Source organism: Staurois parvus, unplaced genomic scaffold (genome assembly GCF_062004578.1).
Source record: "Staurois parvus isolate SC_StPar_1 unplaced genomic scaffold, SC_StPar_1.0 ptg000579l, whole genome shotgun sequence".
Lineage (NCBI taxonomy): Eukaryota > Metazoa > Chordata > Amphibia > Anura > Ranidae > Staurois > Staurois parvus.
In genome coordinates, this window is record NW_028318375.1 from 257,266 (window position 1) to 284,219 (window position 26,954).

The following is a 26,954-nucleotide window of genomic DNA, read 5'->3' on the forward strand; positions in this document are numbered from 1 at the left end:
TTATTTTATTATTATTATTATTATTATACAGTATTTATATAGCACCAAAAGGTTTGCTCAGTGCTGTACATTATAGTGGGGGACAGAACATGAGATAATACAGTAACAAAACAGTACACGAGGGGTTCGAGGGCCCTGCTCTTTCGAGCTTACAATCTAGGAGGGAGGGGATAATGGTACAGGAGGAAGTGGCTGTGGGGGATGAAGTGGTAGGAGGAGTGGAGGAGATCGGCTGTTAAGTGAGGGTGGGGTAGGCTTCCGTGAAGAGATGGGTTTTTTGAGGAGGGTAGGTGACAGTCTGATGGATTGGGGTAGTGAGTTACAGAGGATGGGGGAAGTCCAGGAGAAGTCCTGCAGTCGGGCGTGGGAGAAGGAGACCAGGGAGCTAGAAAGTAGGAGGTCTTGTGAGGAGCGAAGAGTACGGATTGGGCGGTATTTGGGTATCAGGTCGGTGAGGCAGTTTGGGGCAGCGTTATGAATGGCTTTGTATGTCAGTGTTAGTATTTTGAATTTAATGTGTTGGGCAATCGGAAGCCAGTGGAGGGAATGACAGAGGGGGGTGTCAGAAGCGGAGCGGTTGGTAAGGTGGATGAGTCTGGCCGTAGAGTTCAGGATAGACTGAAGTGGGATTAGCCTGTGTTGGGGTAGGCCGGTGAGAAGCGAGTTGCAGTAGTCCAGGCGTGAGATAATAAGGGAGTGAATGAGTTGTTTAGTAGTGTCTGGGGTTAGGAACGTACGTATGGTGGAGCCTGCATGAGTTTGCCAACGATTGGACATGGGGTTGGAAGTACAGGTTTGAGTCTAGAGTGACACCTAGGACTTTGGCTTGTGGGGTGCAACTGATGGTGGCGTTGTTGGTCGTGATGGAGAGAATGGGGGGGCGTGGGCGGGGGGGGGGGTAATTAGGAGCATGGTTTTGGAAAGGTTCAATATGAGGAAATGGAGAGACATCCAGTCTGATATGTCGTTCAGTAGGTGGGCAATACGGGCGGACACTGAAGGGGGGAGGTGAGGGGTGGAGAGGTAAACAGGGGTGGCATTGCTGGCATGGTCTCCCTCCCCTTGCTGCCAGGGAAATGACTTGTAAAGTTCTCTTAGCCCCTGCTGCCTCTCTAGTGTAGTTTGAGGTACAGGCAATGTCTCTGAAAATACCACCTTGGAGGTTCTTTTATTCAATATAGCCACAAAGTCTCTTAAATATTTTTTAGAATGTTCCACCTTCCACTAACATTTTCATTGGTACCAACAATCAGCCCCACCCAAGAATCTGTCAATCCGAACCACCTAGTAAACAACATAACGTTCGGTGATCACAGTTTTTGCGACAGATTGCCCTATCTGTCCTCCAAATAATTGAACCCCCTACCACAACTATCTGCCTAACCTTCTCAGTATCCTTTCCACCCTCCTTACTTAAGCAGTCATTTCCCTGGCAGCAAGGGGAGGGAGACCATGCCAGCAATGCTACCCCTGAGCTGATATCCCCAACATAATGCCACTAATATTTATTGGGATGTACCAACTCAGGACAAGCCTCTCTCTTCCCTTCACACCTCCTTCTAATTGTCACCCAGCTACCTCACTCTGGCTTCTGTACCTCCATATCCCCATCCCCCTGGCTCCCAGTAAGCATTTCAGATCATTCCAAAGATGTTCAGTAGGGTGGAGTTCAGAGCTTTGTGTAGGACATTCAAGGATCCCCAAACCAAACTCATTACAACATTTCTAGACCTGGCTTTGTGCACAGTGGCATAGGCATGCTGGAACATAAAAGTGCCTTCCCTAAAGGTTGGAATACACAATTTTCCAAAACATATTCATAATCTGTATCATTAATCCTCATAATATGTAGAGTGCACACTACTCAGTCACAATAGAATGCCTTGTGCAATAATCACCAAGTCATCAGCATCTGCACTGTTATAAAAATGTAATTTTAGCTAGGAAAAAAAAGCTTGTTTGGACTGAAAGTGTCACTATTTTTGGGGGATTTTTTTATTCTGCTTTGTGGGTTTTTGACATTGAAATGTCTTTGATATGGGCTGTCTTTTTGTAATATACCGTATACTGCAGCATTAACAATACTCTTCACTGAAAACAGCTGAAAACGGTCATTTGAAAAGAGGAGTCCATAAAATTTTGCCCAAAAAATTTTTAGACAGCACTGTCATAGTTGCCCAATTGGCAAATCAATTTGCTTCATTTAAATTATCCAACTTTAGAATAATATAGATTTGCATGTCAGGACAGTTTCTAGAAAACTTTTCTTATACACAAAGAAAGAATATGTTGTATGACAAATTCATGGGCATTATTTGCTTATACCAGCAGCCATGCCTTGCAGAATTATATAATTTAGTGACAAAATGGCAAATATGGTTTGTTTTTACCCACTAAAAAGCCTCAAAACCATAAGAAAACTATTTATTTTGTCTGTGTGTATAACCCCTTTGCATTCCTATCCCTCCAGTAATTGTATTAGTCCCACTCATGCAATTTTTTTGAACTCTACAGAAAAAAATTAATACAAAGTGACCCATATGAAATGTCATAAAACATCTTAAAAGGCCTATTATGTTCAAGAAATACCACAAATGATTAAAATGCCACAGTAGAGAATAGGACACAGATCACACAAAACAATAGGATAGGATCTGTCAAACTGAGTAGCCATCAGAGTCAGTAATATGTAGAGCAAAAGGATCCCCGAGGAAGATAAACAATAACTTAAAAATTACATTTGCTATTGTTAAAGGCATCTTTCATTTCAATGCCATATACAAAATATTTAATTTACCTTTCACTGAAGCATTCAGTTCCTTTGCTTCCATTGCTGCTATCTTGGATATAAGGTAGAAGGGTATCCCTCAACAGCTATTTTCATAGGGCTTGCTTGCCTTAACTGCTAGGTGTCAGCAGTAGTAGGATGCCAGGAGCACTAACAGCCAAATATGAAATTATAAGTAATCTGAACTACAGCATGTCTGCAGCTGTTATGGGATGACTCTACTAGTTTCAAAAGGCAGTCAGGTGTTGGTGGGTGGAGAAACCAAATAATACACTTTTAATTCTGACTTTCTGTGATGTCCAGGAACAGTCACCCAACATGTTGCAATCTTAGAGCCGTAAGCCATTGCAACTGACATAACTGAACTTGTTACATAGTTTGCAGGAACCTGTATAGTCAAGGGCAACTGCTGCACTATGCGGGAGTTTGCTACTGTTGCATGACTTTCCAACTCAATATAAGGTTATGACAATCACTAGCTGCAATGCCCATCATCACAGGTGTGTCTTGGTGATTAACACTTGCGCATTAGATTATGCAGTATTATTAAGAGAAGTGACATTCAATAACATAAATCAGGGCACATACAGTGCATCCAGAAAGCATTCACAGAATAAAACAGAGTAAAGGTGAATAAAGCACCTGGCCCAGATGGCATACACCCACGGGTCCTTAAAGAATTGAGCTCTGTCATTTCAAAGCCATTATTTCTAATTTTTAGGGACTCTGTAATGACTGGCATAGTACCACTGGATTAGCATAAAGCCAATGTGGTGCCAATATTTAAAAAGGGGTCAAAATCTTTACAAAGTAATTATAGACCTGCTAATTTAACTTCTATAGTTGGGAAGATACTGGCAAATTTAATAATAGACTACATAGATGAGTTCTTGCTGGAAAAAAATATTTTAAGCAACAGACAGCATGGATTCATGAAAGACAGAATTTGTCAAGCAAATCTGATTTCGTTTTATGAGGAGGTGAGCAAAACCTTGGACAGAGGGGTGGCAGTGGACGTGATATTATTTGGATTTTGTGAAAGCGTTTGACACAGTTCCCTATACACGGCTAATGTGTAAGGTAAAGTCTATGGGCTTGGAAAAATCCATATGTAAATGGATAGAAAACTGGCTAAAAGATCGTATTCAAAGAGTAGTGGTTAATGCTTCAAACTCTGAATGGTCTAGGGTTGTCAGTGATGTACCCAGTGTTTAGTGTTGGGACCCTTACTTTTTAATATATTTATAAATGATATAGGGTCTGGGATTAAAAATCCTATTTCAGTCTTTGCAGCTGACACCAAGCTGTGCAGTGGGATAACGTCCTTACAGGATGTCTCCAATTTACAAGCTGACCTCAATGCACTGTTTAATTGGGCAACTATGTGGCAAATGAGGTTTAATGTTGATAAATGTAAGGTTTTGTACTTGGTCGCTAAGAATAGGCATGCATCATACATACTAGGGGGAGTACAACTGGGGGAATCAATGGTGGAGAAGGATTCTGGTAGATCAGAAGCTTAATAATGGCACGCAATGCCAAGCTGCGGTTTCTAAAGTGTGCAAAATCCTCTCTTGTATTAAAAGAGGTATAGACTCCAGAGAGAGAGATATCATATTATCCCTGTACAAATCATTAGTAAGACCTCATCTGGAATATGCAGTTCAGTTTTGGGCACCAATTCACAAAAAGAACATTGGGGAACTGGAGAAAGTACAGAGAAGGGCAACCAAACTGCTAAGAGGCATGGAGGAGCTCAGCTATGAGGAAAGATTAGAGGAACTGAATTCATTCTCTCTTGAGAAGAGGAGATTACATATGATCAACATGTATAAATATATCAGTGGTTCATATAGTGAACTCGGTGTAGAGCTATTCACCCTGAGGTCATCACAGAGGACAAGGGGGCACTCTTTATGTCTGGAGGAAAATAAATGTAATCTCCAAACACAGAAAGGTTTCTTCACAGTGAGAGCTGTGAAAATGTGGAATATACCCCCTCAAGAGTTGGTTCTGGCCAGCTGAATGGATTGCTTTAAAAAAGTCCTGGATTGTTTCTTAGATACACAGAATATAATTGGATACTAACATTTATAGGTAAAGTTGATCCAGGGAATATCTGATTGCCTCTCGGGGGATCAGGAAATAATTTGTTTTCCCTGCGGGAGCAAATTGTCTCCTGCTTTGCTGGGGTTTTTTTGCCTTCCTCTGGATCAACTGTGGGTATAGGATTATACATTTTTTTTATGGTTGAACTGGATGGACTTTTGTCTTTTTTAAGCCATACTAACTATGTTACTATGTTAGGAGCTTTTCTACTCCCAATGGCCACAGTCTGGACCCCCTAAAGACTGAAGGACAGAAAACTGTCCCTTTGTTTAAAAAGTTTGGAGACCCCTGCTTTAGATTGTAAGATCTCATGGGCCATCACCCCCTAAAACTCTTGTCTTGAATTATATTGTAACTGAGCTGTCTCTTTGTATTTTTTAATGGCACTATATAAATCTTGCATAATAATAATATTGTAGGAGAGCCGTCTTAAATCATTAAACTCTGGATTCCAAGACATGACCCCTTTACACCTAAGTGCCACATAGTCTTTTATGTTTAGAGATCACCTGTTTGCATACAGCAGCTTCTGTGTTTACCACCCCTGGCTATAATGAAATACCTTGAAGCAATACCCACACCCCTGTTTCCGTTCTTGGTAACAATATTTGAAGTACCTTTCTCTTTCCGTTCTTCTTGTGGTCAGGTGTTGTACACTTGCCAAGTTTTAGTGCTTAATGTGCTGTTTATTAAGAAAAAGGTAGAAATACATGGTTTGACAGCTACTTGAATCAGTATTAACTATATTTATAGCAGAAAATTCTCTAAAATTTCATATCAACAAAATACAAGCAGAAAAATTAATTTGGTATGTGTATGTTTTACTTTGGAGAGATTAGCATATTTTTAGGGAAATCGTGCTTGCCAGCTTTTCTTTTGATCTAATGAGTGTAGATCCAACTCAGTATTGCATAAAATAATGAAATGCAAAGCATACTTATGATCCATATAGAGCTCCACTAACTGTCCTACTGACCACTGTGAAAAAAATTATAATGTTTTATCTACTCTCCCTTAACCTTTTTCCGCCAGCAGCATGCATATATACAGCCTCACAAGTGGGTCTTTATCTGTGAGGCCACATGTATGCGTACCTGTCTTTGTGCTGGGAGTGTGCCACACAGCACGTTCTGAGCACAGAGATCAGGCTCTCACTGAGAGCCCTGGGTTTCATACTAACAATTGGATCCCAGGACTACTGTTTACAGGTCACCTGATCGCTGTGATAGCTTCTGAGAGGCTATCACAGTGATCAGTCACTATACAGCCCACAGGTGTTTTTTTTCCTCTTCTAATTGGAGCAAAAGATACACTGTGTCTTTCTCTCCTCGCAAGGGAGATATATGTAAACAAACAAACAAAAGTTTACTGTCAGTCACTAAGGGGTTAAACTACAGTTTTTTGTGAGGGCAAAACTGAGAGCACACTGAGCTTGTGAAAATCGGAAGGCTGATGTTTTGAATGTTGCTGTACCAGAGCCCCACTGCACATAATATGCCTTGAAAGTTAGTTTAACCTCTTCCTGACTGCCCTATAACAGAAATACTGCTACAGGGTGGCACGGGTGTGCAAAATCACATATATATATATATATATATATATATATATATATGTATATATGTGTGTGATTTTGCATTTCTGGGTAGGGGGCACATGTACCCTACCCACGCCACCATTTTCAGCCGTGGCTGTCAATCACTGGGTCCCAGCCAGCAATTACTCGCCGGCGCCCAGTGATTGACAAGCATCTCCAATGGGGAGGAGAACTGTTTGTAAACAAAACAGTTCTCCTCCCTGTCAGCTCATGCACACTGCTTTGGATGGCTCTGCACAGCCATCCAAAGCAGTGTGCTTACAGTGAAGCACATGGGCACAGCACATAGTGAAACAGCACACAGTTAACCCTTTGATAGCCCTCATGTTAACCCCTTCCTACCCAGTGCCATTACTACAGTGTAAGTGTTTTTTTAGCACTGATCACAGTATTGGTGTCACTGGGGATGTCAGTGACACCAAGTCAGTTCCCCCCAGTGTCAGAATGCCCACCGCAGTCCCGCAGTCTGTTTTGTGATCGCCACTATTACTAGTAAAAGTTAAAAAAAAAAATTTAGCAAAGACATGTCACATAATACATTTTGGCCTACATTTATATCGAAATTTAATTTTTTTTATTTTTTTACTGGACATGTTTAATAGCAAAAAGTCAAAAATATTGTTTGTTCTCAAAATTGTCAGTCTTTTTTTTTATAGTGCAAAAATAAAAAATGCACAAGCGATCATATACCACTAAAACAAATCTCAATTTGTGGGAAAAAAGGATGTAAATTTCATTTGGGTGCAGTGTTGCATGACCGCGCAGCTGTCAGTTAAAGTAATGCAGTGCCGTAACGGAAAAAATGGCCTGGTCAGGAAGGGGGTTAAATTCTCTGGAGGGCAAGTGGTTAAACAACACTCTTTCTCCTTTATTGATAGCTAAATTAAAGATAATGTAATGTATAGCTTTAAAGTTATCCTGGTTTCTCACATGCAGGACAACAGGTTCATATTAGGCTTCTAGAGCAGCACATACCTACCTTTCTTTTCCCTACGCCACTTTCTATAGATGCTGGGAGGAAATTACAGTGTAAACAGTAAGTCACTGCTTACACAGGGCTTTACTGTATATTCCTCTGGGACAGCGCTGATTGGCCCAGAATTGTTGCTTAGGTGGGTCTCATGCTTCTCCTTACCTTATTGACTCCTGTTGCTAAACAGAGAAATGGTGGAGTGAATGAAAGGTAAAAATATGCTGCTGTGGAGGGGGATTTAAGCAAACCTGTTGCTTCTTCATAAATGAGCAGAGAATGTCAAAGCACTGATATAAACAATAAAAATCTGTTCCAGATTAGGTGTGAAAAGCAACCCTACTATATATACAGTAAGTAGGGCACTTGACACACGTATTGAAGGTTAAGTGCTAGATAAGTAAAGTAACACAAGTAACTGTTCTGTGTCATTAAGCCTAGGTTCACACTGATGTGGTGTGAGTTGAATCCGTTTCGCAGTGTTATTTCAGGAGCAACTACAGTATGAGTTGGTACTGGAATCTCCTACAGTCCACAGATAGAGTTTCCATTCAAGTCTTTGGAGCTACAAATCGCACCGCACTAAATTTGCACAGGACCATTTTTCAAATTGCATTGGATTCACATTGTGAACAGCCTCCATAGAAACTCATGTTCTTTCACTTGTCATTCGATTCCATGCTTTCTGGAATGCATCAGAAATCACATCAATGTGAACTAGGGCTAAAACAGATTTATATTGTACATTCACATCAGTCCCTAACCCTCCAGGGGTGTACAATCTAAAGTCCCTAACTCACATTCATACATACAGATACTAGGGCTAATTTAGAGAGGATCCAAGTAACCTACCAACATGTCTTTGGAGTCATAGAGGGGATTAAATTCATGACGTGGGAACATCACCATAGACAAAGAATCATTGTACATCATAATATATTATCAGGTGTCTTAAATTGTTTGGTACCAGCTACATGGACTTCATTGCATAAAAACGTTATGAACATAATGATGTTTATTTACGAAAGCTGTAGAGTGTAAAATCAGGCTCACCTCTGCATAGAAACCAATCAACTTCCAGGTTTTATTACCAAAGCTTAATTGAACAAGCTGAGGTTAAAAGCTGATTGGTTTCTTTGCAAAAGTGAGTCTGATTTTGCACTTTCCAGCTTTAGTAAATAACCCCATTGTGACGATGTTGTCACAATGCTATGGCTATGCTTCTCATGTTTCTATGGAGAGGCTTCTGATAAACCCCATGCATTTCAGGTGATCAATATATGTAATCAAAAAATCTTGTCCCATTGCAGGTTCCAATTTTATTCTTAGCTCATACATCACAGATATCTGTGGGCGATGAAAGAATATTACAATTATTTTTAAACAAAAGCTTTTTTTCCAGACTCCTAAGAGCAACCAAGCTAGTTCTAAACAACCACAACATCAATAGTTCACACCCAGGGGCGGACTGACCATTTGGAAACTCTGGGCACTGCCCCAGGGCCTGGGGTCAGTAGGGGGCCCCATGAGATGCCCCTGGTACCTTTTTCATAGGCTTTTTTGAGTTTGGGCAAGGACACAGGGGCCCCATGATCCCCTATTGCCCGGGGGCCCCATGAGTTGTCATTCTGCCCCTGTTCACACCCTAACCCTTTGCATTATTATTTTCTGAACCTTTTTTCTATTTCTTTGATTAATTTGTGCTTATTTACTTTGGTCCATCTGAGAGCCAAAAACAAAGGAAGCAGAACTGTTACTGTAGTAACTTCAGACTTCATACCTAATAAAAAAATTTCTTTGTTGTTAACATAGTGTGGTTTTAGCAGTAGTAGTCAGAAAAAGATGTATCTGTGGGGTACCCTAACACAAGGAATGATAAAGAGGACCTTTAAAGAAAATATGATCTGGATTAGAGATTTTTCACTTTTTCCAGATAACAATGACATTTGCAACACACATTTACAGACACACTAAAAGTTGGCTTTATGGCACTGCTGAAAATTGTAGTTTGGTGTTTCCACATTGAAAACAGCAAATCCTGCTCACCCCCTTTATAATTAATTGTTGTTTAGGTTGGTATCAAGAAAAGTAACCTTGTGCAAGGAATTCCTTCCTAACCTATGTACATTTGTTACAAGCACTTGCTAAGTACCATAATAATAACTCCATATTACTGGAGTAGTGCCATGAAGAGAAAAAACGGGGTGTCAGTGTGTAAGAGGTCACACTTCTTGCCTTCCACTTCCACCTCATTCTTTCCTCATCTTCTCTGCTTTGAAACAGCCACCACCCCCAGAAGATATGAAAGTACTGCTCCAGGAAGTAGCAGTACTCAACACATGATGCAATATATTGAACATTGCTAGCTTTCTTGAAGGGCATGTGAGAACAAATTCCCAAGGTGCAATTTAGAAAGGTCTTACTAGAAACATTTTATTGTGTAAGTTATTGTGAATTTTATTACATAATTTAAGTGTATCCTTCTTTTTGTAGTCTTATCATTCATTTTTGTTATCCATTAGAAAGTCTTTTGTTCACTTTCTGTTACAGAGACACAACAGGAAGTGAAAAGAAATTTCTCAAAATGAGGCGAAATGCACCCTGTCAAAGTTATCACCAGAACAGGTATGCTCATGAAATAAAATGTCCTTCACCTTCTGTTGTGATGAAAACCATACAATTTTGAACTACCTAATATGTTCTGTTCCAGTGACAATAGTCACCAGGACAAATAGAGAAAATCAGCTCAGCTGGCACACACGCATACAAAAAAATGACAGTGGTTCTATCCCTTCCCCAATTTATTCAAAATTAAGAAAAAAAAAATTTCAGCTGGAGCTAGACTTAAATGGGGATGCAAAAACCCACATTTATAATCTTCTTGGAAAAATGGCGCTCTGGACAGCCACACATGGGGGCCATAAATAATGATGACTACACATGGGGGAAACTGACTGATTGGCTACAATTAATGAAAACCTTGGATACATTTCAAGTTTTACTAATATTGGTACTAGTCTTCAGTGCTCTGTCAGCATATCTTGTCATATTTTCTAATCATATATGGTAAAGACCTTTCAATGATGAGCTAACTTTATTCAATTTAGGTTTGGTCAATTTAGTTTAGTCAGCTTTAGTTTCCAAAAACAGTATCATTTTTCCCCTGTAGAGAATATGGTCAGCTATTGATATTTGCTTGTATGAATTGTGAATTTCCTTGATACATCTATTTTCAGTTTTTCAAACCTATTGACTCTCAACTTCAGTCAGTCCACAATTTATACTGCACATGGGTCCATAAATTAAAAGCAATTCAATAAAGCATGCTAATTTGTAGCATAAAGTCCTGCATGCACAATACAGTATAATGACGCAAGTCTGTAATCTGTCATGTTCGGACACTCAATTGTAAATTTTCCATTTCTTTCCTGTTCAGATAAATATTTTACCACCTTTCATCTATTCACTTGCTCTGTGTATAACAGGTATTGTGCCTGATTTTATAAACTGTTGCTTATGAATATTTCATCACCTATCTCTATTTTTGTCAGGATTGTAATGCCCTCTCGTTTTTTTATTGAGTATGATTAATATTTCATTGTCATATCTTTGCTGCAGGTTGGTTTGCTTTTGTGTCTGCCTTCGTTCCTACTGAAGTATTTAATGCTTAATCCATAAAAAAATGTGGTTCATCAGATTGGTTCTAGAAAATGTGATCACAATTACTTTTATGGTGCTCTCGCTATGATATATTTTACAGCTGCACTTTGATGCACATGAAGAACATTCCCCACCTTAATAGTGGCAAATCATGAATATATGATGAATGCCACATACAAGATCTATATGACTGGATACACACTTTTCATTATTGTGAGTGGTCATGAAAGGAATTTGAAATAATTGGGGGAAAAAAATAGTGGAGCAATAGATACTTTGGATTTTCTTTTTTAATTTTACTCTAGAAATTATCTTGATTTTTAATTTGGATTAGCCTTAGTAAAAAAAAAAAAAGTTTCAGTTTATTAATTTGCCCATACACTGACAGATTGGGCTGACCCAGTCATGTCCTTAGCAGCAGGCAACACAAAAATGATTTGGAATCTCATAGTAAGGCCAGATCCGATATGGTCAATCCAGGCTGATCTTCATATAATTGTTGGACATAGATGCATCTTTAATCCCAGTTGTTTTATGGTTTTCCCAGCTAAACAGGAATAATGCTAGGTTCACACCTTTATGTGTTTTACGATTGATGCGTTTTTCCAGAGTTTTTTGCATTATTTAGCACATTTTTGACGCATTTTGCTTTTTTTGCCAATAGAAAAGTATTGACTTTGATTGGACTTTGATGTGAATTTGCATAGTTGTGACTTGGATGTGAGTTTGGATGGGTGTGACTTGGATGCGACTTTAGATGGGTGTGACTTGGATGTGACTTGGATGCTACTTTCATGCTATTTGAGTGCCAGGGACTACAACGTTGAATCAAAGTCAATACTTTCTTATTGTCAAAAAACAAAACACAAAACGCATCGATAATTCAACACTTGCATTTTTGGTGCGGTTCTATTGAACTCTATTGCACAAAAAATGCAATCTGCTGCAGGAAAAAAGTTCCTGACCATTTAAAAGAAGCACATTGGCTCATATGCACAGATGTGAACTAGATCCATAGGAAATCATGTTAAATGGACTGTAGTGCATTTCTGCAAACTGCAAAACACACTAAAATCTGCATAACTATGAACCTAGGGTGAGACTTATGAGGACCGTAATCCTATCCTTACAGGTCTAGGAATCTATGGGTAAAGCAAGCACCAAATGTAAAAATCAAGTAATGATCTTCTAAATATGATTATCTAGTTCTGCAGAAAATGGTTAGATAAGTAGCTATTTATCCCATATCTATGGGTAAGTTTAGTCTCACAGTCAGTGACAGGGTGTATACATAAATGGTAGAGGTTTGGATATTCTTAGGAAGTATTGCGTATGATTGGTTGAGACTGTGTTCCTAGTAGCAGTACTTGAAACAAACTACAACCGGTGTAATATAAGGAACATGTACAGCTGTGGAAAAGACACTGATTTATCATAATGCAACTATATTGAGGGTGGCACAGTGGCTTAGTGGCTAGCACGTCTGCCTTGCAGTAAATGGGTTCGATTCCCAACCATGGCACCTCCTGCATGGAGTTTGCATGTTCTCCCTGTGCTTGTGTGGGTTTCCTCCTACACTCCAAAGACAAGCTGGTAGGTTAATTGGATCCTGTCTAAATTGGCCCTAATATGTGTATGTATGAATGTAAGTTAGGGACCTTAGATTGTACACTCCTTGAGGGTTAGGGACTGATGTGAATGTTCAATATATATGTGTAAAGCACTGTGTAAATTGACAGCGCTATATAAGTACCTGAAATAAATAAATATTATTATGAAAAGAGAGCAGAAACAAGATGGATTTCTTAGGATATCTGCCATCACCATTCTGTGATCTATGATATGCTCTGTCTCTGCAATGAAAGGTCCCTGGAAATATATTATAACTTATATATAGGCTTGTGGGCCTAAGGGCAGCTTTACCCTCTTAGCCCAGGGTTAATTTTGCAAGTAGCATCATTAAATAATATACAGGGCTTTTTTTTGTGGGAATGCAGGAATTGCACCTCAAGCACTGAATGTATGTAAAGGAAAGGAGTGTTTGGGTGTGCTGAAGGGTCTATAGTTGTGGCTACTGGGGGTTCTATTGTCATTGGAGGGGATCTACTGTTGTTGGGGAGTCTTATATTGCTGGGAGGGATCTTCTGTTGAGAGAAGGGTCTATTGATGCTTGCTGAGATCTGATGTTGCTGATGGGGGTCTATTGTTGCTGGTGTAGATTTATCATTACTGAGGGTGGGAAGTATTTTGTTGTGGGGGTCTATTTATGCTGCAGGATCTATTGTTGCTGGGGAGGGGGGTATTGTTGCTGGGGAAATCTATTGTTACTGGCTGAAGGGGATCTATTTTACTGATTTTCTTGTTGTCAATAACAAATTCCATACAAATTACTTATCACCACAAAAGGAATGGTTCTGTATTTTCTAAAAGTTGCAGTACTGGTATGTGGGTAGGGGGTGGAACCAAGGGACGGTGATCAGAGGTGGGTAGGGGGGCAGGTACAAGGTAACTTGAAAGAGAGGAGTACCTGCACCTATTCTATGAGAAAAAAAGCCTGATTATATATACACATATTTTCTTTCTCTGAATAACATTTAGCCCTGGTTCACACTGATGTGACTTGTCATGTGATTTGACTGTTCAAATTGTATGACAAATCGCATCCAGTGATCGCAATGGAACCTTTCTGATCAGTGCAACTCTGACTTTGTTGGAGTCGCACCAATTTAAAAGTAGTTCTTGCACTACTTTTGCTGATTTTGGGTGCGACTTGCATAGCCTTCTATGCATGAAGTCGCACAGATGTCTGCAAACCACACTCAAAGTCGCACTGACATGCAACTTTGATTTCTAGTTCACATGCAGTGTGAACAGGGGCTATCAGTTGAATACATTTTTATTATTAATACATTTTTGAGAAAGAGCAAAGTTATAATCAAGAAAATAAGACACATTCCCTCGCAATTCCATAATATTCTACAAGTGATACGCCAAAACACCATTAACAATGATATAACCTAAATATCTCATATCATTTAAAGGTTATGGATTGAAATGACAATAACAAGAGGATTTTGAGTAGGTTGTCATAGGTATAACATGAAGAGTGCAGCTGGCTTTGGAAGTGGGAGTAGGGAGAAGTAGGAAGTAAGAAAAAAAAGAAAAGCTATCAAGTGAGAATAGCTAGAGATGAAAAACAAAGGGTAGTAGCATGAGTTTGGATCTGGGGGCTTCTAACCTGCAAGAACAGTATATCAGGGAATAAAAAAGTTGATCAAAATACAAAAATACAAAAATTTTAATGGAGTGGGACTTTTGAGGCACAACATGTTTCATTTAAAACATAATAAATCTTTTATTAAAAACACTTCATAAAAATGGTGAGGGAGAGGAACAGGGAGCCTCTGGTGCAATGTGGTGATTATAATGCTGCTGGTCTGACTCTCGGTTTATGAAGCTTAACAGTCCTTGTAGAGCATGGGTTATTACCCCATAATAGATTCTAGTGCCATAGCAGGTAGTGGATAATTTTTGGAGGTCCGATATGTGGACTGAGTTATGGTGTAACTACCTAGATAACGTATACCGCAGATGCTAAAGTTTATATGGCTACCTCAGTGCTATTTTGAGACTAGTATAATATCTGGTGGGAAGATTGCTATAATAGCAAGGATGAAGCTGATTGATTCCATTGTGGGCCACTTTTGCCTTTTTTGTTCGAATCTTATGCATCATATTCCCACTTTTGGCCTCTTTACCCTCAGAGGGTGATATGTTAAAGTGGAGGGAGTGGTCTAGTTGTGGAATACCTTGGAAACTCCTTTTTTTCCCTCTCCATCCCCCTTTTCTTGTGGCTCAGTGGAAAGTGGATACTTGCAGCAAACAGTGTAAGCACAGATATATTTTTCAGCTCCTGCAGAAGTGGATTATGTCCAGGAAACAAGCAGACCTACAGTACTGTGCAAAAGATAATCTGACCAGAAAAGATACACTGGTTTAATAGCACATGACTGAAACATCTTCATATATATCTGTGTATATTTTGTAAATTTTTTGTGAACATACTTTCAAGTTTTTATGAATGTTGTTTTCAAAAGATTTAATAGGTTTAAATGAAATATGTTGTGCCTCAAAAGTTCCACTCCACAATTTTTGTATTTTGGTAGTCTGATACGGATGTGGCACTAACAGTTAATACTTTCAAGTTTTGTTTGATTAAAAAGTTGAGTTGCAATACCCCTTTCATCATTATTCATTTTCATCTCCCTATTTAATATTTAGCTTTGGAAGGACTGAGAGAGGCTTAGAACCTCTGATTATGGTTATATTGCTGTCCATGTCCTAGCTGGAAAGATTCACCCACTCTATTCCTGTTGATTCTTGTCACTGGGGCTGACATTCTTGGGACTGAAATTAAGAGAAACTCCAAATTTTTGAGTTGTTATCCTTACAGGGGAAGGGATCTGCCATGGAAGCACTAGTTCCAGTGACAATTGTCTTAGAGATAAATTCCCTTACTTTGGAGAGATTTACTCAAATTTTGTTATGTTTACAGGACAATAAATAAAGGGAAATCTCTCCAGTAGGACAATGAAGGCAAAAAATACCTGACAGAGATTATGCATGTTCTAACCAAACTTTTTGATTTAGGTCAACTTAAAGGCATCAGAAAACCATGGCAGAAGAAAAATCGTCCTCAAATATTTGTGCCAACCCTCACATTCTTAAATATGAACAGTTATATTGTTCAACAGGGCAGGGACGGTAGGCAAATGGCAAACACCATTTGCTTTCAGCTTCTGAGCAGGATAACTATAACAATCAAAAAAGGGTTTTGGCCTTTTATAATTAATATTCTTCCCAATAATTCTGGTACAATAATTCTGCTTGAGCCAGCAAGAAAAGTAGTCAGATCACTGAAAGATAAAGTGTTTTCTCATTTTGTAAAAGCATTTTGAAATAATTATACCGTATTTATGAGATGAGCAAGGAACAGTGTAAACTATTTTAGGAGACAGAAAAAAAAAGTCCTAACATTACATATCAATATTATTTCACAATTACATGTTTTAAAAAGGCTGTGTGTCAAACCTATACTAAAATGATCCAAGGAAAAAAGTCTGTTCTTTTCAACCAATATTATGTAATAATCTAGTTTAACTAATTAATAAGTTAGTTTAATTAAATAAATTAACCTCTTGCCGACCGCGCATAGCCGAATGACGGCTTCACCGCGGCCGGCCAGTTCTGAGTGGACGTCATATGACGTCCTCCCAGAACGCGCTCTCCTGCGCGCCCCAGGGGGCGCGCACCCGGCGATCTCCGTGATCGCTGTGTCCTACGGACACAGCTGATCACGTGATGTGGTAAAAGGCCAATCACAGTGGCCTTTTACCACGTGATCAGCGGTGTCCAATGACACGCTGATCACAGGGAAATGCAAGTGCCGGCAGTTGTCAGAGCGGGGATCGGCACCGATCATCAGGGCACTGATGATCAGTGCCCTGATGATCGGTGCCCAGCAGTGACACCCGCAAGTTCCGCCCAGCAGTGCGCCCACTAGCTCCGCCCACCCGTGCCCAGCAGTACCCCCACCTGTGCCCAGCAGTGCCCCCACCTTTGCCCAGCAGTGCACCCACCTGTGCCACTCTGCAGTGTCACCTACCTGTGCCCAGAAGTGCCACCTACATGTGCCCAGCAGTGCCACCCACCTGTGCCCACCCACCTGTGCCCACCAGTGCCCACCCACCTGTGCCCACCAGTGCCACCCACCTGTGCCCACCCACCAGTGCTGCCCACCAGTGCCACCCACCAGTGCAGCCCAGCAGTGCTGCCAGTCAGTGCCACCAGTCAGTGCCCAGGGGTTGTGCCAGTCAGTGCCACCAGTCAGTGCCCAGCAGTGATGCCAGTCAGTGCCGTCTATCAGTACCCATAATCAGTGTCACCTATCAGTGCCGCCTATCAGTGCTGCATATCAGTGCCGCCTATCCGTGACCCCTAATTAGTGCTGTCTATCAGTGCCGCCTATCCGTGCCACCTCATTAGTACTGCCTATCAGTGCCCTTTAGTGCTGCTTATCAGTGCCCATCTGTGCCGCCTATCAGTGCCCATCAGTGCTGCCTCATCAACGCACATCAGTGAAGGAGAAAAAATACCTGTTTGAAAAATTTTATAAAAGAAACAAATAAATTTTTTTTTTCAAATTTTTTGCACTTTTTTTATTTATAGCGCAAAAAGTAAAGCGCCCAGTGGCGATTAAATACCACCAAAAGAAAGCTCTATTTGTGAGAAAAAAATGATCAAAATTTCATATGGGTACAATGTTGCATGATCGCGCAATTGTCAATCAAAGTGCGGCAGCGCTGAAAGCTGAAAATTGGCCTGGTAAGGAAGGGGGTATAAGTGCCTGGTAGGCAAGTGGTTAACTAATATTAAAATAAAGATATAAGGTAAGTCATCCCTTATAAAAGCTGAATTGAAGGTAGATGTAGAAAACATTTTAGTGCAGTTATGCATTCATTCAAAAAAATTATTAAATGTATTGTTAAAGAGACAATACCAAGTATAACGTGCAGGCAACCTAGAGTCTTCCTTAGCAATCTGCGCCCCCGTGCCTAAATGCCAAACCGTTCTGACTGTGCAAAGACCTGGCACTTCTTGGTATTTATCAAAACTCCGTCTGCCTCATCCTGGTTTCCATATATTTATATTAGCAATTAAAGAGTAATTCTACTTTTGTTCAGAAAGAAAATAATCCATTTTGGGTGATCAATGCACATTGCAGGGATTTTAGCAAACTTTGTAGCAGATTCCAACCTTTTATTGCTCTAAAGAAATAGCTGTTTGTTTCACCAGACTGATCGCAGACTGAGTCTGAATAGGAAGGACTGGTTCATTAAGGGTAATAAGCTGGTGCACTCTTGTGTTTTAGTGAGAAAAGTTGCAGGGTCTTACAGTGGCTGCAAATTAAAAAGTAGAGGTAATTTTTCAAAATAATAAATGACAACATGGTGGGCGTAGCAAATGGATATGCTACATTCTTTTTATTTGCTATATTTTTTCCATGAAAGTGGACTTACCCTTTAAGTTAAGTAATGGACTAATTGGAATATATAGGAATCAGGCACTAACAGGATGTGTCACAGCTTTGCATGACTGGAATAGTCAGGTGCAATTCTCAAAACCTGAAATTGACAAAAAATCTGCTCATATACGATCATCTTGAATGAATGAATGGGATATCATTGCAAGTGTCTTTAAAAGAATCTTGTATGGAGAAAATATACTGTATTTAGAGAAATATATGGCTTTTCATTGTTGACCTCCTTTAAAAAATGCTAATTTCCTTGATGTCATATTGATTTAATGGGCTTAATACATTCTGAGTCAGCGACCTGGAATAAGAATCCAAAACAGATATTCTGATTTCATGATGACTGCCTTTTTGTTACATTATTGTCCCTTATTATTCACTCCCCTAAAAAAGTGAAACAGTAACTAAACTCACCAACATGGTGACAAAGTGCTTTACCACTAAGGACGCTCTGTGTACGTAATGCAAAAAGATGGCAACCACTCCAATTTATAGCCTTTGAAGTAAGGTACAGATGGAAGAGCAATGGGCAGCACAGTGGCTAAATGGTTAGCACTTCCGCCTGGCAGTATTATGGTAATTGGTTTGAATCCCAACCATGGCACTGCCTACCTGGAGTTTGCATGTACTCCGGTTTCCTCCCACACCCCAAAGACATGCTGGTAGGTTAATTGGATCCTGTCTAAATTGGCCCTAAAAAATGTAAATGTGTATGTATGTATGAATGTAAGTTAGGGACTTTATATTGTATACTCCTTGAGGGTTAGGGATTGGTGTGAATGTACAATATGTATACATAAAGCACTGCGTAAATTGATGGCGCTATATAAGTACCTGTAATAATAGTAAATAAATGTACATCACAAACAAACAAAAATTTCCCAGCACTCTGACCAGCTAAGCCTGCAAACAAGCCAAACTGACTCTGCCCAACGATTCATGTTAAAACAGAGGGTTTAAAAGCTGCAGTGCCAACATCAAGGCTCCTCTGTATACTGCTGTCCTAACTCTACAGTTTTGACAGTCTCCATGTTGGAGCTTATTTAACAATGGATAAAACAAGGGCAGGTTTAGCTGCTATATACATTCAAATGTGAAGGGTTAACAAAAAGCTCATGGCTGTGCTTGATTAGCTGCAGTGAAGGGCAGGACAGACATTAGAGGTCTAATAGCCGCCAATGTCTCCATAAAGAATACCTATCACTTTGTTAGTCAAAATTAAAAGCAACTTTAAACACACCCACAGATGGAAACACGCAAATATAAGTAAATGGTGATTGCTTAACACGTGTTATATATCTTTGTGAATGTTGGAGTGAGACCAATAATTCTAGGTACCTCTTTTATGGTTTACTGCAAAATGATGAGCTGTAAAGGCAATTAAAGCATCACATATTAAAAATTTGAAGTGCCATCATTTTTTGCCATTTTTCGGGGCCAAGCAGTTTTAAGGTTTGTCACATTTAATATCTATTTACTCTACACTACCTCATCTTTTTTTTAATTTTTTTTTAGAGTGTTACTATACCCAGAACAGTAAAATCAGTCTGTATATGAAGTAACGCATGCTTGTTATACTCACTGTGGAACCTAAGGGTTAATCCTCCACATTGTATAAAAGGACTGTTTGATCCTGACTTCTCTGATCCTCCCCTTCTTCCAGTGTCCCCCTTATATCTCCTGATAACATATATTGTGTGGAGACACTCTGCACATGCTCAGTTTGGTGTGTATTTCTAAAGAGGTTTTGTTTTTTCTTGGGAGAGTACATGTGATTAGCACAGGGCCAATCAGCACTGTCCAGAGAGAGGTCAGGGGTTCTGCATCCTCCTAGAGCAAAATGAAAACTCCTCCAAGCTTTAATCAGTGCTGGGCTGGACACTGATAGAAGTCACAAGACTGCTCTAACTGCTGATGAGAAAAGGTATTTAGCAGTTTATATTTACTAAAATAATTGCATTTCCATGTTCTGTGTAGTGTGAGAGACCAGATATAGTGAATGCAGGTCCTGGGTTTAGTAACACTAAAAATACAGGAGTGCTTTATTAAAGTCAATTACATTGTACAGCATAAATTATACAAAGCAAATGGTCATCCAAAATTAGAGCAGTCCAGTTAGTCTGTGCAAGAAAACATACAACTGACACTACCTCTTCTTTAATTTAATTAAAAAAAATAGGGATTAAATTATGTTTCCTTGCAATAAAATTCACTTTAGTGTTTTTTCCAGAAAAAATAGATTTTCTAAACAGGTTGCACAAATAACATGCAACATAAAAAAATTGCAGCTATTTATTCTACGGGGCCTTTGCTTTCAGAAAATATATAATGGATTTTAAGTAGTTTTATAACTAAAAATACAAATGTTAATGTGTGTAAAAAAATGAAAAAATGCTCTAGAGGGGAACTGATTGAAAAATATGAACATTTTAAACAAAGTAGCTAATATAAATTTAGCATTATTCATGTCATCAAGTGATGTAGAGCCATCATCAGCCATGACGACCTACCACCTGACAATGTTTCCTGGTCAAATATGTCCAGTTTGTTCAGCTGAGTTTGGGTGGAACTCACAATCCATCCAAACTCAAAATTCATCCCTATTGAAAACCATCTATAGCAACATTTCACACCATTAGACCTGGTTCACATCTATGTGGTTTCTGGCGGCTGCATTTGCTCAAATGGATGGGTTGCTGTACCTTCTGAAAACTCACCTTTTCCAAAAATATGGCCGCAGGTAAATTGCATAGTGCAGTGCAGGTCCCAGTGAGGGAAACCACAGTGCGGTTTCCAGTTCATGGGTGTGCCATTAGGAATTATGGTACTCCCACACATCTTCTAAGCAGCAGCAGTTTTCTCTGTGGGTATGGGAACACGTACGATTACATGCCTTCAAGCAACCGCTAAGATGTGAACCTAGCCTTATACATGGCACTGATAAGTTTATTTGGCAAGGAAGTATAAGGACAATTAATTGACAGCAACCAATAGCAATCAACCAGAAAATTTATGACAGTGATGCAATTATTGTAAACTGAAATTTGAATCACTACTATGATTTATTTATCACTGCATACCTATTGAATAATTAAAGTGATTCTAAAGATACAAGGTTTTTCTAACCTTAAAGTTGTTGTAAACCTCAGACATGAAAGATGAAAAAGCATATTCTTCTCAAGTGTGTACCTGTCTCATTACAGAGCACTAAGTGTCATTTCTGTCTGCTGCCTCATTCATCTGCTATCATCATGAATCAATTCTGATAGTTTTTCTTGACATCAAGAGAAAAAAGGTGACAGGGACATGAACGCCAGCACACAGCCTGTAATTATTATTATTATTATTATTATTACATCGAGTTTATATAGCGCCAAAGGGTTTGCTCAGCGCTGTACAATATAGGGGCACAGTACAACAATAACAACGTACGAGGGGTAAGAGGGCCCTGCTCTTTCGAGCTTACAATCTAGGAGGGAGGGGGTAGTGGTACAGTAGGAAGTAGCTGAGGGGAATGAAGTGGTGGGAGGAATGAGGAAGAATGGCCGTTAGGTGAGGGTGGGGTAGGCTTCCCTGAAGAGATGGGTTTTGAGGGAGCGCCTGAATGTGAGGAGGGAAGACGACAGTGTGATGGATTGGGGCAGTGAGTTCCAGAGGATGGGGGAGGACCTGGAGAAGTCTTGCAGTCGTGCATGGGAAGAGGAGACCAGGGAGCAGCATAGAAGGAGGTCCTGTGAGGAGCAAAGGGTACGGGTAGGACGGTACTTGGGGATCAGGTTGGTGAGGTAGTCAGGGGCAGTGTTGTGAACGGCTTTGTAGGTCAGGGTTAGAAGTTTAAATTTGATGCGTTGGGCAATCGGGAGCCAGTGGAGGGAGAGGCAGAGGGGGGTGGCAGAGGTGGAGCGGTTGGTGAGGTGGATGAGTCTAGCCGCTGAGTTCAGGATGGTCTGGAGCGGGGAGAGCTTGCACTGGGGTAGGCCGGTGAGGAGGGAGTTGCAGTAGTCAAGGCATGAGATAATCAGGGAGTGTACGAGTAGTTTAGTGGTGTCTAGGGTAAGGAAGGTACGTATCTTGGCAATGTTGTGGAGGTGGAGCCTGCATGTGTTTGTAAGTGATTTGACATGAGGTTGGAAGGAGAGTGGTGTTAGTGATGATGGATGGGATGGGGGGGGTGTGGGCAGGGGGAAAGACGAGGAGCTCAGTTTTGGAGAGGTTAAGCTTGAGGAAATGTAGCGACATCCAGTCTAAGATGTCGTTTAGGAGGTGAGTGATGCGGGCGGAGATAGTGGGGGTGAGGAGAGGGGTAGAGAGGTAAATTTGAGTGTCATCAGCGTAGAGGTGATAGTTGAAGCCGTGGGAGTGTATGAGTTTGCCCAGGGAGGAGGTGTAGATGGACAAGAGAAGGGGTCCAAGGACAGAGTCTTGGGGGACCCCAACAGAGAGGGGGAGGGAGGGGGAGGTGGCACCATTGTAGGTGACGCTGAAGGAGCGTCGAGATAGGTACGATGAGAACCAGGAGAGAGCGGTATCTCTGATGCCAAGGGAGAGTAGTTTATTAAGGAGGAGGGGGTGTCGAAGGCCGCGGAGAGGTCCAGGAGAAGGAGGACAGAGTAGTCGCCCTTGGCTTTGGCGTTTAGTAGGTCGTTAGTGATTTTGAGGAGGGCAGTTTCAGTGGAGTGTAGGGGACGGAAGCCGGACTGTAGTGGGTCAAGGAGGTTATTGTCAGTAGGGTGGGCGCTTAGGCGATCGTAGACTATACGCTCAAGGAGCTTGGAGGTGAGTGGCAGCAGGGAGATGGGTCTGAGGTTGTTGGGGTCCGCGGGATCCAGGGAGTGCTTTTTGAGGATGGGGGTGATATGAGCGTGCTATAGGGGGGAGGGATGGAGAGATTGAAGATGTGGGTGAGGGAGCGGATGTGGGAAGAGGGGGGTGACCGGAGGAGTTGAGAGAGGATAGGGTCCAGGGGGCAGGTAGTGAGGCGGGCTTCTGAGAGGACCTTGGCGACTTCCTCAGTGGTGACAGGGCTGAGGGAGTGCAGTGCAGGGGGGGTTACGGTGGGCGGGGCCTTGGGAGAGGTGGGGGGCAGTGCGGTTGTGAGGGCAGAGGAGGGGGGAGATGAGGGGGTGACGGGGTGGGGAGGTAGATTGCGAGTTGACAATGTCCTTACGGATAGCGTCAATCTTGTTGTGGAAATGGGTGGCAATCTCGTGGGCGGTGAGTGAGGTACTGAGTGGAGGAGGGGGGGGGGGGAGAGAGCAGGGAGTTGAAGGTGGAGAAGAGTCGGCGAGGGCAGGAGGAGAGGGTATTGATCAGGTTAACAAAGTAGGCCTGCTTGGTGGCGTGGAGGGAGGAGGTGTAAGTGAGGAAGGCAGATTTGTAGAGGGAGAATGCATGAGGGGACCTGGTTTTGCGCCACAGTCTCTCCAGTGCGCGACTGCGACATTTGAGGCATTTAGTGCTGTCATTCTGCCATGGTTGAAGCGGCCTAGGTTTGATGATGCATGTGGTTAGGGGTGCCAGAGAGTCTAGGGCAGCTGACAGTGAGTCGTGGTACAAGGTGGTGGCTATGTCAGGACATGACAGCCTCACCACTGTTCCTGCATGATGTATGACTACTGCCTTCAGCATATCCATTTCACTGGTTGCACAGTGCAGTCCCATGGCTATCACCACCAATTTGAAGCAGAGGACATCCTTGAGCAAGTCATTTGATTTTGCCTTTGATTAAGCAAATGAGCAAAAGTCAGTAGGGGAAATTTATGAAAACTAGAGTAGCTAAACGTGGCAACCAGTTAGCTTCTAACTTCAGCTTGTTCAGGTAAGCTTTGAACAAAAAAGCTACAGGCACAGCTGCTCAAGATGCTGGTGGCTCCAGTTTTGATAAATTTCCCCCATGGCCTTTAGAGTTTTAGAATGGTTGGTCAGAAGAATAACTGAGGCAAATACTAGACAGTAGTTTAACAAAGACCTACTGTATATGTCTATATGCTGGAATAGGTTATTTGCTTCCATTTATTCTTTATGCTCCAGTTTACACATGCTTTTCCTCCTGGTGAACTGGAAATGGAAGGAAGGAAATGGAAAGGTTTTGGAGGTGATAGGTGCTGGGTCTAATATCACAACATTTACAAGACAATTTGAGATTGGACAGAAACTGAACTGCCTATATAGTATCTTTGATTTTACCAATCATTGTAATATGTGATATTCACTGAAGGTGACATTTTTACCTGATATGCCTGGGTTTGTAACAGATTTACTTAAGACAAAATTGCAAAGTATCATATGACAAAATGCTGGTGTGCTACATTGCAAATATAGTATGTTTCTGTCACATTTTACAGTGGAAGTTTGCATATATTTACATATCCTGAAATGCAACTTGCTAAAAGCTAAACATTAGTGTGACATGAATTATTTCACACCATAAATTTTATATAATCCACCACTTAGGTGGAAACGGTAACTCTTCAGAGACAGGTTAGTACTACAAAGCAGTGTAGGAGAAGAGGTTGCAGCTGCTACTAGACCCATGCTCCCTTTGGGCCACATGCTGCTACTGCCACTGTCTCTGATCCTCGTTCATGCAATTAGAGTGCTATGCTTCCTTTACTCAGAGCTCCATTTCTTTCCTTTACAGTAATAAAGAATAATTACCTCTAGAGGCAGGATTCAGTGTTTTTAAATGTAAGCAGTAATGTCTTGCAGAATGACAAATCATCACACACATGTGACTTGCCCTTCGGTGCAGTCTACAGAGCCTTCCTTCTGTCCTGCTCTGAATTTGACATGCACAAGGAAATAATGATCTTAGACCTATAATCTGACATGGATATATGGTGTTCACTGAATTTTAGAAAGCTCCTCACTCATCTTTCAATCACTGTACCAGGCCTGGGACAGCAACATTTCAAGGGACATCTCCCCTTGCTTCATTATCTGATCAGATTTTTAAAATGTATATTTCCAGCCTAAAATAATTAGAAAATATCATTCATTTTGACAATGCTTTTGATATATATATATATATATATATATATATATATATATATATATATATATATATATATATATATATATATAAATTTATATTTTCATCTTAGGTATTAAAGGATAAGTTCACCTTTGGGAACATGTTACATGTTCCACCCGTTTTTAGGGTGGAACATATAACATATTCCCATAGCTGCAGTCGCGCCCGCCGCCCATCTCCCACTAACAGATAATACGGGAGGAAGTTTTCCCCATAATATCTGTCAGATTTTAAAACAGCATGGCTGTGTGGGGCATTCATTCACGGATGCTGTGAATGGTAGTTCATTCAAGCTTCCTGTCAGAATATCTGCTTGGCTGTACATCCCCTACTCAAGCAGATATTCTGACAGGTCTGCAGGAGACCTGCATGGGATCCGTGATCTACTGATCACTGGTGCAATGCTTTCCAGGCTCCTGTAGATAAAACTAATAACTGCACATTTTTTTACTTGCAAAAAAATATGCATTTATTATTTTTGTCCAAAAGGTGAACTTATCATTTAAAGATGCAAAGATCTGCCTAGGTTCAGTTTCCGAGCAGTTATGTAAATCTTACTAGAGGTTTTCAAACTTTGAGGTGAACCTTACTGAAGGATAGGGGTTAAAATTCTTTCTAGCCAGTTGCAGGGCTAGTAGATAAGCTATTATCAAACAAAAGGCACCTGGGCATTGCCATGGAAGATACAGTATATACTAATGCAAAACTTACTATAAATAAATAAAAGCAGTATCTCTTCCTACACAGCACTCCTGAACTTCCTCACAAATTGGAAGATTCAACTTAAAGACATCTTATATTTATGAGGGGTGTGGGAATGTATCAATAGTTGTAAAAAAATGCTTGTTGCTAGCAATTCCTGGCATTCCATATGAAAGGATCTTGTACTGATTCTGTCAGCCATGACACTAACACTACAATAGGTAACTGTTCTGCTTATCAAGCTGACCTCATTTGAACTACACAGGATATGTCACCAAAGAAGCCTCTACTTCCAAGTAGAATGTATAATCAGAAAGTCATTTCCCTTTCTCACACCTACATGACATCTCCCCAGCTGTCAGGTATGCTAAAATCTTGAAATTTGTAGGTTTACATATCTTTTAATAAGCATTCATTTATCAGGCCACAATTATGAGATGTAAATGGTAACATGAATCTGGTATTTATAGAATCTATTATATTTTCTTTATTATTTTTTTATAATTATAAAGTGTTTAGTTCCCTGGGGACCAACATTCTATATAAACAAAATGTTTATTATTACTGAATGTAGAAACCAGCAACTGTCACATTAGAAATTCCTGCAAAGAAACAATATTAATTACATTATTAATTATCCACAGTGCATTTCAGTAAATGTAACCATCACACAATTATCTACTATAATTACTGTAAATTTAGCAAATCTGAGTTATTTCGAACTGCACTTTGCACAGCATGAAATCTAATATAACTTGTCAGCAAGTGTGTTTTATTTTCATTTTTCTGAACTGAGTGTGAATATTTTGGTGTTCTCTATCATGGGATAGTTTGGAGTGGTTGTCAGAGATGTTAACCTCTGGTATTTTCCTTGAAAGGATAATATAAAAAGATCAATATTATACAGTTAACTCTTGAAATTATAATAGCTGAGAATACGAGTATGGATGCAGTTATGTGGCAGTGTTGCACAATTGCTGCATTAACTTTTATAACATTTGTAAC

At 40.4% G+C, this 26,954-nt stretch overlaps 1 protein-coding gene across 1 annotated transcript in view; it reads left to right on the plus strand.

The window, feature by feature from the left end:
- The first annotated feature begins 10,011 nt into the window (after nucleotides 1–10,011).
- The window catches only part of SATB1 (SATB homeobox 1), a 198,718-nt gene continuing 181,775 nt past the window's right edge, over nucleotides 10,012–26,954 (plus strand). The window contains exon 1 of the mRNA XM_089692217.1: nucleotides 10,012–10,086. The gene's annotated coding sequence lies outside the window, so the exon portion shown is untranslated. The remainder of the gene's footprint in view (nucleotides 10,087–26,954) is intronic.